General features: G+C 38.8%; 1 non-coding gene across 1 annotated transcript; it reads left to right on the forward strand.

Moving 5' to 3' along the window:
- The first annotated feature begins 14633 nt into the window (after window positions 1-14633).
- Window positions 14634-14740, forward strand: LOC118488683. The gene has a single exon (XR_004885227.1). It is a non-coding gene; the product is annotated as a small nucleolar RNA R71 (small nucleolar RNA).
- Window positions 14741-19958: the final 5218 nt, after the last annotated feature.

The raw sequence follows: 19958 nt of genomic DNA on the forward strand, positions 1-19958 counted from the left end.
ACAGTCCGTGCTACCAGATTTTGGGTGATACTTTACTCTTGCTAATGGTTTCTCTGACAAGAATCCTTCTGTCACTCTTGCTTCAGTCCATGACCACTTCACCACTGGTCATCCCGATGGTGAACACACCATGGCTCCGATCCTTGACAATGCGCTTCCTGTGGACATTCCTTCCAACCTGTGGACGTTCCTTCCGAAGGTTGGCTACTCGACGAATAATTGATGATGACTTTGACATGTTATTGATGGTCCTTCTGATAACGCCCATGATGATAGAAAGTTAGACGAGAACGTTGTTACTAATTTCACTTCTTGAGGCCCCTGTTATCAAGCTATCCTCTGCATCTAGTATACACTCAATTTCAGACTCCTTTGAGTCTGTGACATCTGCAGCCTTACAGACGGCCGGATTACAGCTTTCTACTACTGACTCAGACGACGACGTCGCTATGACTGTTGCACTATCACCTGTTCGAGATGCCACACCTTTACACGACCCAGAGCCAGCTCCTGTTCCTTTTGGGTCAGCTTGATGTTGCACCTACTGAACCTGCACCCTTGCTTGATCATGACCCTGTTTCTTTTTGATATACCGGACATTACACCCCTTATACCTGACCCAATACCTGCACCTGATGATCTCCTTATTGGTTGAGACGTTTGTTCCTGCACCTTCACCCGCTGATGTTGCTCCTATGGCGACCGACGTCCGTCGCACCGACATGCCAATCGCTTTCTTTCAGGACTTACCCGCACCCCGGAAAGGTACTCCAGGTCAGCACCCGCGTGACGATCCTTTTGCTACAGCTGCATTTTCTACGACCTCACATGCTACACCATTTGCACCTTTCACCTCTACACTGCTAAAGGAGCCATTTCGATGGTTCCTATAATACACTATGCTGATTTTAGACCCTTACCATCCCTCACATTATAGAGGCTACATATGGAATGAGTGCTCCTATAACATCAGCTACAGATTGAGGATATGAGTCGCAAAGTTTTGGAGCTTGAGTTGACCCCACGTTCTCCACACTGTCTATTGTCAGTATACTTTGATCCTTCACATTTATTAAAGATTCCTTTTGCACTCTCACCTGCTGCTATTACACCTTTCCCAGGTTTTTGAGGCTCGTTTCTTTACTGTCGAGCGGCAGATCAGTTAATCACTTTGACGTATATACAAGCTCGAGGAGGAGTTCACGCATGTTAGCAGTTTACTTTTCTTTCCCCTCTCCACCTCAGTTAACAGTATAGTTGGCATTTGGCTCTTATGCGGATTGCATTACATTTGAGTAAAGACACTAATGATAAGCCGAGAGACACTAATGATACGTCGAGATTATGGAGACTTTTGAAGACTACATCTGACTACCTTTTTGTGATACAATTATATTTAAAAATGCTTTACAACCCCCAAATGTTTATCATTTATACTTACAGTGATTAAGTTTTTGTATTCTGCAATTACTAGCGGAATGTGGGGTTTTAATTGGGTTCAAGGTTGAAGGGGTTAAGTTAAAACACATATATTATTAATGTATTTCTATAAATACTGGTTGTGAATATATTTAGAGCCTATTATGTTATAATATTCGACATCTCATTATAATTAATCATAATGTTTAATTAATATGTTATTAATATATTATTTATTGTATATAAACATGATATAAAATATAAATATATAATATATTAATTAATACATATTATAAAACGATGCTTTACAAATGATGTATTTGTAAATAGCTACTAGCATATTTAAATATTAATCACCTTTATATATAACCACCTTATTAAAAATTGTTTTACCTTAATAATTAATGTCATTTGCTAACAGTAACCTTCTAGGTGAATAAATAACTGTCATTATATTCAAAATTTAGTTTCATATGGAATTGTTTGACTATTGGTCACATTATTATATTCCCCTTCAATAATCTGTAATTAACGATAATAATAATAATAAGTAGGTCTTAGATTCTAATTTATTATATTTAATATATTATATTTAATATATTATATTTAATAAAGTTATAGCTAATAATTTGACAGAAAATGATATATTTCATTTTCTGGGCTAATTGGTTTTGTGCCATAGAAAATATAATTGACAAAGTAATGTCATGGGACACTACTAAGTCCAGAGTCACTAGTTGAGAGAATGATCAAAAGTGATATGACAAGAAATATGACCAGAGTCACTAGTTGAGAGAATGATCAACAGTGACATGACCAAAAGCACTAGCTGAGAGAATGATCAACAGTGTTATGACCACCGGCACTAGTTGAGAGAATGATCAACAGTGTTATGACCACAGTCACTAGTTGAAAGAATGATCAACAGTGATATGACCATCGTCACAGGAATCGCCTAGTGACAGATACTTTGAATAATAATAATTTATATTTTATATCTATTACTTGATAAATTACTATTGGACGAAAGTGAGCCAATGAGTGATATGACCACGGTCACATCGGAACTGCCACCATGTGACAAATACTGATTGAGTTGGGTAAATATAAATAAATATAGAAACCTTGATGCTGTAAAGTATAACAATATGTTTTATAAAAATGGAATGAACTCGCCAGTATTTATTACTGATAAAATGTTTTCAAAACGTGTTTCAGGTAATTTGCTGTAAAAATAATAGAAGCCAGCTATGGAGCACTGAAGGTTTAAACAAAGTGGCTATAAATACCTGAATAAAAGAAGAAATTCATTTTTTATTTATTTGGGTTTATCCCTATAAAAACAATTGAATGGAATATGGGTTTTAGCCCATTTGTTTAATATTAAAAGTTCGGTGTTTTACAAACTCTGAAATCATTTCCTAACTACGATCCTGATGGAAAATTTTTCCGCTGCGTATTTAATAAACACCGATACCATCTGACTGGTTCACGGCTCCCGCTCTCAGGGTGGGGTCGGGGGCTGTGACAACTTGATGGACTAAAACTTATAATATATACTATATAGAATATATAATATCTATAGTAACCGAACCTTTGATGATAATCTAATCGTTATTTGTCAAAATACTAAGTTACATCATATAAGAACCTAGTACTCGTTACGATTCTAATGGGTACTTTAACCCATGAAAACATTCAAACCCCTATGGGTTTCATAGTGTAAAAAACGAGTATTGTGTGCTAGATGGTTATTTTCTCATATGTTTACTTTCCATATACTTTAAATTCTGAATTCCTAATCCTCCGTTATCATCTGATACTCATACACCTACGTTTCTTCGTGTAGAAGGACTTGGTGTTTCATCCTCCAACAATCAACAAACTCCTCGCGGATTAACAAGTGGAAGCTTGCAAAACAGTGAGTATACTTGAAATCCCATTTTTTTCGTTTGCCACCTTTGGGATGTAACATGTTAAACTATGAAAACTTACACTAATACATATTTCTAAAATGCACAAACATTCCTTATACATGCATGCATACTTGTTACTTGATATTTAAATTTGGGATTATACGTTTTGTGTTAGACTTATCATTAATTCCGTACGAGCATATCCTTGACATAAATAGCGCTATAGGATTAACGCACCACCTGTGAATGTTGAGTTATATTAAGAGCTTATTGCGTTTCATCTTGGTTTATTAGTTATGCACATGCCAATTTATTATTTATCTTGTTTCGACTAGCTTGCCATGTGGAATTGTTTAAAGCTTATCTTTTTATGCTATGTATGAAAACCTGTATACTCGCATTTGCTTTTGTATTGAACTTTATTTTAAACATGTTACAGGTTGATGGTGACGATCATATGAAATCTAGTAGGGATGACTAGAAACATGCTCGAGAAATTATTAGATTTGAATATTTATGTTATGTTGAACTCGTTGTATCTGTCTTTTATTTGTCGTAATTTGAATTCCATGTATTGTAATGACAATTTGAGTTATGAAATGAAAACGATTTGATTTAATTATTGTCACAAATAGCGTTATGTGTGATGAGCAATCTTTCTTTGTCCCACTCCAATGATTCCGCCATTGGTTGGGGTGTGGCATTCTCTTTGCCTTTAGTTGGTCGAATGCCACATCTGCACACATAACAATGCTAAATGCCTAATGAGAACAACCGCTAGGGATTTAATCAATCTTAGAGAATTTTTCAGATGAAAACCTCACTAAGAGTTGATTTTAAACAATATTTAACAGACGACACACATGATACCAACTCTCATTCAACAAAAAACGACAGCACTTTGAAAGTTTCAAAATTGTTCAATTTTAGATCTCTAACTTACAAAAACTTGTTAACTTCGACCGTTTATGAAGATGCAATTGTTTTCCGGCTTTTAATCAAGGTTTAGGTGGATAGATTCGAGTTCCAACAATGGGTAATCAAAAATAAGATAGAAGCAAATTTTTTTGGCTTTTATAAAGTTTATATTAAAACATACCTAAAATCTTTTTGTTATTTTTGAATATTTCAAATGTAAAGACGAAAAGCAATAAATAAATATTACAGACGTTCTTTATGCGAGTTTTGAGGGTAAGGGAATCATATCAGTGTACGGTCATGCCAAAACACCCTTGTTGTTCAATTAGTTAGCATTTAGATGAGCATCCTATAACGATTATCGATATTGTTGTCCACTTAAACTCAACAATCAGATGTAATCATCTGACTTGGGAATACGTTTAGGTATGATCTATACTTACTGACCTATGTTCATCCCCTCACGGCACATTCCCGTATCAAGGTATGCATGAGAGTTCATCTTACTGGTGAGTATACCATTTATCATCTGTTTTGACGTATATTATGTGAGATACTCACTTATTTGAGGATGAATACAAGCCCTTTGTGATAAAATCACTTATTTATGAGGAACTTGATATTCAATGCATGCAGGGCATGAGAGCAAGTCCGTGAACAGGTTAGTACCATCGTACCTACCAAGAGATGAACTTGACTTTCAGATGATAGATGTGATTTAGAATCACTTATTCGGGGGTGACTTTGATATTTTTGTCACTTATTGATAGTCGTATACAACATGTATTATATACATGTATGTATAGTATGTACACGTATGTATGGTATCATGGAAGTTCTAGACTTGCGTCCCTGTTCTTTTTGGTAAAAGAAACAACCATGATACTAAGATGATAAACAACATAAAGACCACGTATCTCTGAACCTCGGCAATCTATCAAATGAAATTTCGGTACCAAGACCATATGCCAATGGGCGGTTCCCACACGGTCTTCATTTGATTATGTTTATATCGCCCTGCACACTTTAAAATGATTGTGAGCCTACTGATACATCTTATATAGAGCTACTTATCGTTTTTCAGTTTAAGTTCAAAGAGGTTTCGACAGACCACTGATTTACTACCATTTTCTCTTTTTCTCGCCAGGAAGCTCATTTTTGTTTTTCTCTTGTTTTTGTCCTTTTTGACGTTTTTCAATGTTTTTGTATTTTTCTAGATTTGGATTTACTCCCCCTAAAATTCAAAAAGTAAATTTAAACTATTAAATAACATCTTTTTGGATTTTCTCAAGAAAAATATTCACGAAAACGATTTCCCGATATGGACTAACTCATGTTTTACCTCGATGTCGTTTACTAAAATTAATTTAATAAAAATTGATTTATCGAATTTTGGAAAAATGAATTGGCACGTTGGTAATCAGTGTGGACCAAAACAACATTGACGAGTTTCGTATTGAAACAATCACGTGTGAGGTGATATTCGAGATCAACATGTCTGGTCATGGAGTGCTGTACGAGATGTTAGAATTCGTAAAGCGGCTTAAATATCGACAAGGATAGGAGAGATTAGAAATTCAAAATCGTAATCCTGCAACTGCTTCGTGCATTGCCAGGGATCTGAGTGCTCTCCTAAACTGGATATCCACCCGGTGTAGATTTCAAGGTCGATTTTGCAGCTACTTCAAATAATTGAGAAATCTCTTCACAGCAATAAGATCATAGACCTCCGGGTCCGGCTGGCAAGAGGCAAGGGAGCATGTGGGAAAACTTGTACACATCATCAATGGTCGGTCCATACATGATGTCTTCCACATGCTTTTGCACCAGCAAAGGTCTTCGTCTTCCTCCTTGAGAAGTAGTGTGTGGTTGTTCAATCCATGCCAAGGTATCCGCACACCCGGTTGGTTTGTTCAATAAACACCTTTTCTTCAACACACTGTAGAGAAATGTACACTGCATGTTCATCTTCAAAGCCTTAAACTTCTTTTAAGAAGTATAAGCATTGAATCTTCGAAAAGTTTCAGACGCACTGCAGGCGCGTACATTTTGATGGAATCTATCCTCTTAACCCGATCAAAGACCGTAACAATCCAATTTTGGCACATTTTCCATCTTGTCGAAGTTTTCAACTTCTTTCATCATCCTTCACCGTGCATTTTCTTCTTTTCGTCTCTCCATCAAAGGCAACAATATTCTTCTGGATTTAACATTATGTCGGGGCCTCATGTCGTCGATCAGGTGTTGGATGCTCCACTATCAACAACCCTACGATTATCAATAATTCCTCCTGGAACATTCTGCACACTCACTTAAAGATCAGTTGGAGAGGGGTACCCAAGCCATCGTTGACTTGGGTCATCCGACATCATCAAGAATTGTGACTTCGATTTCCCGATGATTCAGAATTGATTGAGTTCCCCCTGAAACAGTTACCTATTTTGGTTTCCAAATTTGTTTTTGTTTTCATTCTTAACATTTGGTTTAACAGACTGTGTTTGGACAACCTTAGGTTTTAACACCTTTTCAACTTCCTTTTGTTGTTTTCTTTTCTGTTTCAATTTTCTTTCTTTTTGAAACCAAAAGTCTTGTTTCAGTGAAACAGATCGTGATTGTAAGAGTTTTCATAAGGGGCATCAACATTTCTTTTTCCCTTGGTGAGATATGGACAGTACTTGAAATGTGTCCATACTCACCGCATTCAAAGCATGATCTCCACTCAACAAACCTTGGAGTATCATGATGGTGATAACTTGACGATGAACTTCGCGATCTCGAGGTACTTGGTCCTACATCACAACAGTTTGTGTGTTGTGTGTAGTTGTTCTGACTGTTTCTTTTCAAAATCTGAACTTGTTTAACAAAATCCATGTTGGATTGTTTTCGAAATTTTCAATTTTATCAGTCCCCCGAGACATCACGAAGTTTATCTTTTGAAACTTCTTCTTGTACTTAGCTCTTTTGCCCTTTTCTCTTTTCTTGATTAGCATGATTTTGCTTTTGTTGATCTGGAAGTTTTTTATTTCCATATTGTTTCTGAACTTCGTCTTTTGGGATAGGAGCACACTGAATTACAACAACTTTTGGGCTCGACTTACCCAAAAAGTTACTGGTTAAATCATTAAACACTTTATCAATCAAAGATTGTTAACATTTTTAATGAGAAACTCTTTGTTTGAGTAAACTTTGTTAGAACCAATCAACGTATAAAGCAAGTTCGCGCTTTCACATGTTTCAACATGAGCATCAACATTCTTGATAGGAGCAGTCACACACAGTTTTACTGGTGGATCACAGAGAATGTGATTCTCGAGAGGTATATTTATCTCTTTTGTCGTCGTGTTTGATTGTTTATGTCCTTCCTCACTCGACTCATCATCCAAACTATCATAATCCTCAATAATGACTAGAGGATCCTGATTTTATACGATTGTGGAATCTTTGACATTAGCTGATTAAGCTTGATCGGAGGATATATCCTTTTGTATCTGAGCCGAACTACGAATTCCTCAACGTCTAATGAAACTGAAGGCTCAAAACGAGGCATATCCTCCTTATCAGGCATCTTGGTATAATTATGTCTAACCGGCAGAGGACACTTATTATACCCAATGCACTTTACATCCTTTTTTCTCTTTTTGTATGTTAATGATGTGATCCAACACGTACCGAGAGTTTGAATAGCTATCCAACCTAAGCTAGATTGCCTCATTTTCACACTTAGCACAGACCAATTCCCTTTTTGTTTCCTTAAGCATGGTAATGTAATTGTTAATTGCAGTTTGTTTTCTCAAAACAGTTTTCTTTAGCTCGGAAAGGTCTTTCTTTAAAGTTTCAATTATGGTTTTACATTCTTTTTCATGATTTTTAAGAACCATATTAGCCTTTGTGCATTTTGAGAGATCCACAATCAGTTTTTGATTGTGGATAAATGTCAAGTCATACTTACTTTCCAAATTAGATAGTTTAACACCTAACTTAGTACACTTATCAAACTTAACAGATTTAGGTTTATCGACACTTACCTGATTGGATTCACCCTCAACATTAACCCATCTACCTGAGAATCAACAAACTCCCTCGATGGACCTTCGGATCCATCCTCGCTTGAACTAGTACCATCTTCATCGGAAATACCGAAGTGTTTGGAACTATAATCTTTTCCCGAGCACTCACCATCGCTGACATTCTTGACAATTTCTGCATAGAACACAGTTCTTGTTTGACTATCATTATTCAATGTTACAGTCCGATCACAACCGACAGAAGGTGTAGCCCAATGATTGATTTTTGGGGGTGGAAGATTATTTGACGGTATAGGAGCCTGAAACCAAGATGGTGCTAAACCCTTTTGCGTATAAGTATTGTCCGCATTTGAATCTGAGAATGGAAGTCCTAAACACTTTTGAGCCCATGTCGAAGAATGACTTTGTTGTGGAGGGCTTGCGTTCTTTGACCAACCCCACGGGTTGATTGCCTTTTTATCAGAGATTAAAGACACGTGAAAAATTGTTTATGTCCAAAACGCGCTTCTTTCAAATAGAAGTTTGGTTCACGGCCCACTAGATTGAAAACGAACCCCTATCATAAAACAAAATGAGCTTTGTGTTGAGTTTTTGAAGTGGGCTTTGACTTTAAAAGATGTGTTTGAATTTAAATGGGCTTAAAATTATATATGTGGGATCGAAATTGATATATTTGTGTTGAGACAAAAATTTTGTAACATTTGTCTGTTTCGATATCTTATATTTGCGCTTTGACTTCAAAACGTTATGAAACACACTTGAGTTTAAACGGGATTAAAATTATATATTTGTGTTGAGACAAATGTTACAGTGAATGGTTTGAAAAATTTGAAGTGAGCTTAAAAATTATACATGTGGGATCAAAATAGAAGAGGTGATTGATAGGATTGAAATAGAAATGGGTGTATATTGAAACAGAAATAGGCTTTGTTTCGGTGAAAGTATTTGCAATGAAATAGGCTTTGTTTCGATGGGTGTATATTAAAATAGAAATAAGCTTTGTTTCGATGGAAGTATTTGCAACGAAATAGAATCACAACAATAGACTGGCACGAAACAGAAACCGCAGAGGACAAATTGTACAGTTCTGCAGGAGACAAACGGACAGACCTATCCACTACTAAGTCAACCAATGAGATTTAAAGATCAAGGTGTACTTTTCTGGCGACTATTTCCGGCGTACTGTTTCGACGACCTCTCTGGAAAAAAAAATGGTGAACTATATTTTTGACGTTAAAACTTAACAAAACTTGTATTTATGATTATTGATGCGTGTGTAGTGTAATATATTTTTGATGAGTATTTAAGCCCCTTTTTACACTTTTAGCCAAGTTTTAAATTTATAAAACACGATATTTACTAACACTAAACACACATATGGGCAAGTGCACCCATCGTGGGCGTAGTATAGTGTTGGTAAGATACCGAGGTCGTCCAAGGACACAAGAGCTTTTAATACCGGTTTATCCTCAACGTCTAATCAAATCAAAAAGTGAGAAAAATGTTTTAAACTAAGAAAAATAAAAACTAACTAAATGCTGAAAAATAAAATAAAATAAAAACAGATAGACAAGATGAATCACTTGGATCCGACACGTGTATTAGTATAACCTTTGATTATTTTCGCACTTTTGCACTTGTTTAAGAGATTATCTTAGTTATTGTAGTAGGCCCCTCTTTTGAAGGCGACGTTACCCTCAACCCAGTAGTTTGAGTCAGCAAGGATACAATCCTAAAGGGTCGGATTATTGAAAGATAATGAATTAAGTTATTAATGCAAATTGTGGTAGGCCCCGCTTTCGGCGGTGACGTTACCCTCGGCTAAGTAGTCTGAGTCAGCAGGGATACAGTCCTAAATAGTCGGGTTATAGTATTAATAGTAGTTAACTTATGAGGGGGTCAAAGAGTTTGGATCCCCGCCATCCAATACCTGTGGGCATTGAAGGAGATCCTACTAAATTTGACCCAGGTCCCAAGCAGGACCTCTAAACGCTGAACAAGGGCAAGACCCTTACCAAACCGTTCCCTTAACCCCCGACCAGGTAGCCAACATACCTCCATATAGACCGTGGAGATATGAATGGTGAAAATCTTTTATTTTATATAGACAGTAAAATAACGCCAAGACACCACGGACAAACGATAACGAAAGATCACCTTCAACATAAGTAACTAGTTATTAAAGTCATTAATACAAAACCAAATAAAAAGTGCAAAAGATTAAAAATAAAAAGTATTATACTAAACACTTGTCTTCACCAAGTGATGTAAGAGACTTAGGCAAACATGGCCTTGATTGTCAAGAACTCTTACTATCAATCTTGGATCCCGAGACGACTCACACACTCTACGATGGACAATGGATGATGGTGGTGGATGATGGTGTTATGGTGGTGGTGGGTGGTGGATGAAGTGTGAGAGAGGTGGTGTGCCAAGGGATGAAAGAGAATGAAACCAAGCTCCCCTATTTATAGGCTGAACAGAAGGCTGGGCACGGCCCCGTGTCCGCTGGACACGCCCCCGTGCCCGTCTGACATTCTCTCTCTTCATTAATTGTAATTAGCAATTACAATTAATGCGCCTGCTGTACTTTCACCACGCCCCCGTGCCCGCTGGACACGGCCCCGTGGTGGGCAATGGAAGCTTCTACTGGTTTGTCTTTTCTGCTGCTTCCTGGGCACGCCCCCGTGTTCGCTGGACACGGGGCGTGTTCAGTCTCTGTTTTCTCTTCTTTGCCTTGGGAGGTGCCGTTGAGGGTCCGGGCAGTCTACTTCTGTTCCTTTTCTTGTATTTATGCTAGAATTAGTTGTCTTTTTGCTTCTTTTGTGATTTTGAGCTCATTTCATCCTGAAAATACAAAAGGAAGACAAAAACACTCTTTTTCCAACATTAGTACTAAAAAAGGGTTAGTTTTATGCCTTACTTGATGTGATTTATATGTTGCATTTTACACACATCAAATACCCCCACACTTGAACTTTTGCTTGTCCTCAAGCAAAACTCTTTAAATGTGGCTTACACTCCCAAATGGAATAGGTAGAAGAGAAGGTTTTTAGCTTGTCCTAGAGTGTCGGGAATCCAAGGTCTTTGTAAGTTTTATTTTTATTTATTTACAATCCTATTCGTTATGATTTATTTTGAACGTTTCATAAGATAAATTACTTATTTGGGCATAGCATGCCTTATTAAAATTCCATTTATATACAAGTTCACATACCTCACGGGGGATCACTCAACACTCGGCCGAAGGTGTATATTTTTAGTGAATCACTCGAGAGCGGCATGGAACTTACGCCTTCCATAGGCTTGCCAAGCAATCAATCCTCCTCCTTTTTAACTTTTTACCTTTGTAAATATCAAGAGGACTTTTGGGTGAAGGGTTAGGCTTGGGTTAAAGGTGGGTGGTTGGGTTAGTGGTTAGTAAAAAGGGCGAAAAATCGTAAAAGCGTCGGTTTTCGTAAAATACCTTGTCTTTAGCGACTTTTTATTTTGAAGTATTTCTCCAAACAAGCTTTTATATAGCTTTTGTTTGTTTTTGACTTCATCATTTTTTTTTTATTTTTTTTTTCATCACATAAAAAGGCGAGTTTACGAAAAACCGAGCTTGTTACTAAAATAAAGGGTGAAAAATAAAAAAGGTTTTTGGTGGGTGAAAAGGGTTTTGGGGTAATGAAATGAAAAGGTTTAGGCTCAAAGGGGCTATCTAGGGGGATTTTGGGTAGGTGAAAAAAAAATGAAAAATAATGGTTTTGAAAGAAAAAATGGTTAGTCCTAATGCCTCCATCATTTACTTACTTGGGTTTAAGTTGGTAAGGACCGGGAATGTATTGTCGTGGCAAGTTCTAGATTTGTAAGAACCCAGCGGCTATTCACACAAGAAACGAAAAATGAGCATTTAATCTAAATATGTATATTTTTATGCTCAATAAAGGCTCAAAACTCACTTTTGTGGGAATGGGTTTTTAATGTGATCAAGTATATATAATCGAATTTTTAACTAGAATTGTTATGCTGTTTCATAATTTTCTTATGTTGGTTCTTTGTTATCACGACGCTATCGGTTGTAAACTTATAAAAATATAACCTTTTTAGAACTTGTTATTCCCAACTTAAACTAAGACAAGTAAATAAAAAAATGAAAAAGTTTTTGAAAAAATTTGGGGTGTTTAGCGGTTCCAATAGAGTTTTGTGTAAGGCTTGTATTGAGGATTTGCAAAATTCAAGGTTTTAGCATCCCCCCCACACTTAAATTACACATTGTCCTCAATGTGTCCAAAAACAATGTTTTTGGTTGATTAGAATGTGTAAAAGTGGGTTAAAAAGCAAAGATTTATGTTACTGGCATCCTGGACACGGCCCCGTGGTGACCGGGCACGGCCCCGTGGTCAAGTGCCAGTAACAAAAATTAGAGAATTGAAACAGAAGCCTAGACACGGGGGCGTGTCCGCTGAACACGGCCCGTGTCCAGTTACCTGAACTGGGTGTTTTCCTGCAGGTGGCTCAGCACGGGGCCGTATTGGCCTTCTGTGATGGAGATTTGTGTCGGGTTGCTCTGTTCTTCGTGCATGGTTCCATTTTTCTCGTTCCCTTTTTCATCCATTACCACCATAAGTGTGTTTTATTCTGCAAAAACTAAAAGATTAAACTAAAAAGGATAGTTCCGCGGAATGCCTCCGTGGTGCGCCACGTTTATAAGGGTCCTTGGCTAGACCCGATTCGAGGTTATATATCTTCTGAGTGGGATGCCTGGCTTCCCATGTTACACCGTCGGAGAGCAGCATCCAAGCTTGAATCAATAACCTTCATATAATTGACCGGGTCGTCGTCCTCTATTCTCTTCCCAACTCCGAACTTCACTTCATCATCCCCATACCTCAAAGTGAGTGTCCCGTCATTCATATCTACCACTGCTTGGGCTGTGGCAAGGAAGGGTCTCCCTAGTATAAGGGGGACCTCGGTGTCTTCCTCCATATCGAGTATGACAAAGTCAGCTGGATAAACGAATCTGCTCACCCTTACCAAGACATTCTCGATGACACCTTGTGGGAATTTGACGGATCGATCGGCGAGTTGTATGCTCATTTTTGTAGGGCTCGTGGTTCCCAAGCCAAGTCTTTTAAACATTGATGAGGGCATGAGGTTAATGCTAGCCCCTAGGTCGGCTAAGGCATTGCGAACGGGCGATTCCCCTATTGAGCACGGAATCGTGAAGCTTCCGGGATCGATTTTCTTTTGTGGAAGTTTATTGAGTACGAGGGCTGAGCATTCTTCGCCTAAATTGACTAATTGCAAATTTTCAATTTTCTTTTTATGCGTAAGGAAGTCCCTCATAAATTTAGAGTATTTGGGCATTTGGGTTAGGACTTCGATAAAAGGAATATTGACATGCAATTGTTTTAACAAACTTTCGAATTTTGCGAATTGCTCATTTGTCTTTTGACGAATTAACCTACCGGGGTACGGAACTCGAGGAGCCTTGGTAGGCTCTGGTGATGGAGGAGAGTTCTTCTCCTGCAGAGGTGTTGGCACCGTTTCTTCCGTAGATGGTGGCACTTCTGCAGGCCCTACGGTGCGGTTTCGTAGTGTGATGAGGTGAACTTGCGCCTTTGGGTTTGTTTCGGTATTGCTAGGTAATGCGCCTTGTGGTCTCTCGGAAAAATTTTAAGCTATTTGATTTAATTGTTTTTCTATGTTTTGAATGCTAGCTTGTTGATTCCTAAAATTAGATTCTAATTGTAGAAATCTTTCCGAGTTTTTCTTATCAGTGTCAGAGACGAGGCGAGATATAGTATCTTCGAGCCTTTCTCGTCTACCTTGTTGTTGAGTGAATTTTTGTGACTCATTTCTTGGTTGCTGAAAGTTTGTTCGTTGGGCTTGTTGGTTACTACTATTGCCGGGTTCCCTCCAACCAAGGTTTGGGTGGTTTCGCCATCCTTGGTTGTAAGTTCCCGTTAGGGGACCCGACGGCCTAGGTCTATTATCAATGTAGTTTACCATTTCTTGTTGATCGTCCGCTTCTTTCATGCAACTCCAATTTTCATGTGACCCACCACACCCTTCGCAAGCCATAACCGAGACAGTTTTTGTCATTTCTAATTTTTTTATTTTTGAAGAAAGGGCCTCGATTTGGGCTGGTAAAGAAGTGCTTTCGTCGACCTTATGGGCGCCCGGGGTGATAGACTTATTTCCCCGAGGGGTGTGCCATTGAAAATTGGTTTGAGCAATTTTCTCAATCTGATTATATATTTCGTGTGGGCGTCGGTTACCTATAAGTCCCCCGGAGCTAGAGTCAAGTGTCTGCCTAGTGTGTGGCAGCAATCCATTGTAGAAAGTGGATACTTGTTGCCATATCGCGAGGCCGTGATGGGGACACTTGCGCAATAGCTCCTTGAACCTTTCCCAAGTTTCATATAAGGATTCCCTGTCCTCTTGTGAGTATGTATTAATTTCAGTCATTAATTTAGCAGTTTTAGCAGGAGGGAAATACTTATATAGAAATTTTTGGGCTAGTTCATCCCAGGTGTTTACCGATCCAGCTGGGAGGGCGTTGAGCCAAGCTTTCGCTCGGTCTTTTAGTGAGAATGGAAACATACGGAGGCGGATGGCGTCGTTTGATGCTCCATTGATCCGAAAGGTATCACATATTTCTAAGAAATTAGTTATATGTAGATGGGGATCCTCGTCCGCAAGCCCGTGGAAGGTTGCGGAGTTTTGGAGCATTTGTATCAAATGCGGTCGAAGTTCGAAGTAATTGGCTTCGACATTCGGGGCATTGATAGCGGCGCCTAGATTACCTACGGTGGGTCGTAGATAATCCATAAGGGTACGTTGGTCCGCCATTGGAGGTGGGTCACCCGAAACCTTCTCTTGGTTTTTGGCTTTTAACCTTTTTCTGAGAAAGCGTTCGGGTTCTTCTAGCGGTTCTTTTATGTCTTTATTGGAACTGGAGCTCATACACTACGTGAGGTTGGCGTCGGGTTCCAAGTCCTGCAATAAAAACAGAAAAGAATGTTGGTCAGAAGGTTCACCACGGCCCCGTGTTGAGCGAACACGGCCCGTGGTCGGAGTTTCAGTGATTGTTTTTCCAGATCCCAGTTACTGGAAGTTGGACACGGCCCCGTGTTGCACCGGCACGGCCCCGTGGTCAGCCTTCTGTAACTTGGAAAACAAAAACTGCCAGTAATGATGCTGAGCACGGCCCGTGTCCGACCAGGCACGGCCCCGTGCTGAGCTCTGCAGAAGCTGAAAATCTAAAAAAAATCCTAAAAAATTAAAGAAAAATAAAAATATGATTAGGCCGTTGATTCCTAACCTTCTTAAAATCCTTGTGTCCCCGGCAGCGGCGCCAAAAACTTGATGCGTGTGTAGTGTAATATATTTTTGATGAGTATTTAAGCCCCTTTTTACACTTTTAGCCAAGTTTTAAATTTATAAAACACGATATTTACTAACACTAAACACACATATGGGCAAGTGCACCCATCGTGGGCGTAGTATAGTATTGGTAAGATACCGAGGTCGTCCAAGGACACAAGAGCTTTTAATACCGGTTTATCCTCAACGTCTAATCAAATCAAAAAGTGAGAAAAATGTTTTAAACTAAGAAAAATAAAAACTAACTAAATGCTGAAAAATAAAATAAAATAAAAACAGATAGACAAGATGAATCACTTGGATCCGACACGTGTATTAGTATAACCTTTGATTATTTTCGCACTTTTGCACTTGTTTTAGAGATTATCTTAGTTATTGTAGTAGGCCCCTCTTTTGAAGGCGACGTTACCCTCAACCCAGTAGTTTGAGTCAGCAAGGATACAATCCTAAAGGGTCGGATTATTGAAAGATAATGAATTAAGTTATTAATGCAAATTGTGGTAGGCCCCGCTTTCGGCGGTGACGTTACCCTCGGCTAAGTAGTCTGAGTCAGCAGGGATACAGTCCTAAACAGCCGGGTTATAGTATTAATAGTAGTTAACTTATGAGGGGGTCAAAGAGTTTGGATCCCCGCCATCCAATACCTATGGGCATTTAAGGAGATCCTACTAAATTTGACCCAGGTCCCAAGCAGGACCTCTAAACGCTGAACAAGGGCAAGACCCTTACCAAACCGTTCCCTTAACCCCCGACCAGGTAGCCAACATACCTCCATATAGACCGTGGAGATATGAATGGTGAAAATCTTTTATTTTATATAGACAGTAAAATAACGCCAAGACACCACGGACAAACGATAAGGAAAGATCACCTTCAACATAAGTAACTAGTTATTAAAGTCATTAATACAAAACCAAATAAAAAGTGCAAAAGATTAAAAATAAAAAGTATTATACTAAACACTTGTCTTCACCAAGTGATGTAAGAGACTTAGGCAAACATGGCCTTGATTGTCAAGAACTCTTACTATCAATCTTGGATCCCGAGACGACTCACACACTCTACGATGGACAATGGATGATGGTGGTGGATGATGGTGTTATGGTGGTGGTGGGTGGTGGATGAAGTGTGAGAGAGGTGGTGTGCCAAGGGATGAAAGAGAATGAAACCAAGCTCCCCTATTTATAGGCTGAACAGAAGGCTGGGCACGGCCCCGTGTCCGCTGGACACGCCCCCGTGCCCGTCTGACATTCTCTCTCTTCATTAATTGTAATTAGCAATTACAATTAATGCGCCTGCTGTACTTTCACCACGCCCCCGTGCCCGCTGGACACGGCCCCGTGGTGGGCAATGGAAGCTTCTACTGGTTTGTCTTTTCTGCTGCTTCCAGGGCACGCCCCCGTGTTCGCTGGACACGGGGCGTGTTCAGTCTCTGTTTTCTCTTCTTTGCCTTGGGAGGTGCCGTTGAGGGTCCGGGCAGTCTACTTTTGTTCCTTTTCTTGTATTTATGCTAGAATTAGTTGTCTTTTTGCTTCTTTTGTGATTTTGAGCTCATTTCATCCTGAAAATACAAAAGGAAGACAAAAACACTCTTTTTCCAACATTAGTACTAAAAAAGGGTTAGTTTTATGCCTTAATTGATGTGATTTATATGTTGCATTTTACACACATCAATTATCACCAATGATTTTAACAAGTTTTAACTGAAACAAACATCAAATAACATCATATTTTGTGAGTTTAATCCGTATTTTCATTCCAAAAGTCTGGGTTTTGAAATTTTGTCCAATAAATCTTCAAAAACTCACTCAAAAACCTCATAACGAACTCGGTTTTCAACAGGAAATCGAGCCTTACGCTCTGATACCACTTGTAGGTCCCGATATGGATCGTCGGACTATGATGATTTCTTGTTCGGATGCCGTAGCGAGTGCGGAATCCAAGCTATGACACAAACCGAGCGAGAGAATGTATAACACAATAAAGATTCAACGATTAACGATTCCGTGATTGATTTCGACAGAGTCAATAATCGACAAATACAAAGCACTCATCGGAACTCTCTCTCTACACACTCTCTCTCTAGCTCTTTCAAGCTCACTCTTAAACAGAGATGCCTACTTGTATTTGTAGAATCATACCTGTAACACCTCAAAATTTTGCGTCCAATAATGTATTGACACGTGTCTTAGGTTTACATGTGGTGTTAAATACTAAATAAAGGACTAAAGTTGACAAACATTGAAAGTATGTAAATTCGAGGGTTAAAAATGTCAACAAGGGATAAATATACTGTACAGTAACCCTAAATGATGCTCGTACCTTCAAACGAATGAATCATGGATCGTACGGAACGAATTGTGGAAGAAAGTGAGGAATTACAAACTAAAGGGGCCAAATGTGTCAACATGTTTAAGTTATACCTCTGAGTGACCTTTGGGCATACCCGAGGCTTTGTAATGGTAAATTATACTCACTAGAATGTGCGATATAAATTTCACGAAGTTCCGTTTTAAAACGAGAAAGTTATGATCGAATTCGTTAAAAAGGGTTAAAAGCGTCAAACTTTGAAAGTTAAGACTTTTCGGGTAATAATAAATTAACCAAGGGTTAATAAGTTGGGTTCCGAGGCCCTTATTCGTAAATAAACGAGGCCCAAAACGCAAAGTTACCCCTTCGAGACCGGAAGGCCAGGGCAATGATTACAAAAGATTTGAAAATCTTGAAAAACTGGTCTCAGGCGGGCCGCGTTAGCGAACCAAGCGATCTTACGCGGGCCGCATGGACAGTAGAAGATATGGGCTTGTCAGAAGGATTCAGGCGACCCGCGTAAGAGTTAAGTGACCTCTTACGCGGGCCGCGTCAGCCCCCCAGATACAGAAAAGTCGGACAGGAGCACTGTTTGCTGTTTTAACCGACTTTCTGAGCAATTATGAGAGCATGGGCGCCCCCTAAATGACCCCTAGCGCTCAGGGACACTTGGTGATCATCCAAGAACACTTGTAGCACTTGTTGTCAATGATCTAAGGGCTTATGATTGCTATAAAAGGCCACATTGTTGCAACAAGTTCTTCACACCTCCAATCTGCCTTCTTGATCACTTCTGGAGCTCAAGTGCCTTCTTTGCTCATCCCTGGTCGTGCATAGGACTCTTGTAAGTATGCTCCACCCTTTCTTGGTTAAGTTTTGCTTAGATATAGCCTAAAAGTCAATCTGTCGTAATTAACGATTGACTTAACGATAAATCACAAATGGTCCAGTGGTTTGTCGAATCAAAGGTAGTTATATGTTGGTAATTGTGTGGGCATTAAACCCCTAAAAGGGCACCCTCTGATTCCCACTCTAACTAGTCCGAATGTCGAGTCAAACTTGCTTAGAAAAAGTCAACAGAATGCTAATTTGCGATTTTATGCATAATCGGTAATGTAGATGGCGTGTAACCTGTTTTAACACTCATATAACATGATAATAAGCATATTAACTAGTCTGAGCTTGTTTGATCCGACCACTTACTGTTTTGACCCGGTTCGGAACCGAAAGTAGCAAAGCTTTGACTTTTGCTTTGACTTTAGTTCTGACCCGTTATGGTATGTTTTAGATATGCCTTAGGACTCTCTTAGGACCAGGTTACATGATAGTACAACCCTCTGTGACCGGTTCGTTGTTTGTCCGAGTCTTTAGCACATTTCTGTTAAAAGCTTAAAAGTTGACCATAACGCCCTTTTTACTTTAAAACGAGAATTTTGGACATGTGAAAGGACCAAAACCTTAGTTACTGATTTCTAAGCATGTCCCTAAAATTTCACATCAATCTGAGGTCTAGAATAGGAGTTATGCTAAATAGCGCAATTACGGAAACTTTAGTAATTAAACGGCGCATTTAGCATAAAGCCTATCTAAACCCAAATTTCGACACCAAACCTTTTACACACTGATGTAAAATAATATTTTGAGATTTTTAAAGATTTTTAATAATTTTTAACCTGCTCATAACCTGCGGTTATGGCATCGGTTCTGTAAATACCGAATATACCCTTTTCGGACATAACTTGAGTTCTACATGGTCTTTTGACCCGATTCCAGTTGCTACTGATTTTAAATAGAAAATAAAGTATTTTGAACTTTATAAACTGTTCAGAAAACTCAGATTTCCTGTAGAACTCGGAAACCCCTTTTTATAATCTTTAAAAAGACCGAAATACCCCTACGGGGCGTATATTGGATTTAAACTCGTCATGGGCGTAATGGAAGGTATCCTACTGATACCACAACCTCTTTAGAGCATAATAACTTAGGAAACCTGTGT

Source organism: Helianthus annuus, chromosome 16 (assembly GCF_002127325.2).
Source record: "Helianthus annuus cultivar XRQ/B chromosome 16, HanXRQr2.0-SUNRISE, whole genome shotgun sequence".
In the NCBI taxonomy this organism is placed as follows: Eukaryota; Viridiplantae; Streptophyta; class Magnoliopsida; order Asterales; family Asteraceae; genus Helianthus; species Helianthus annuus.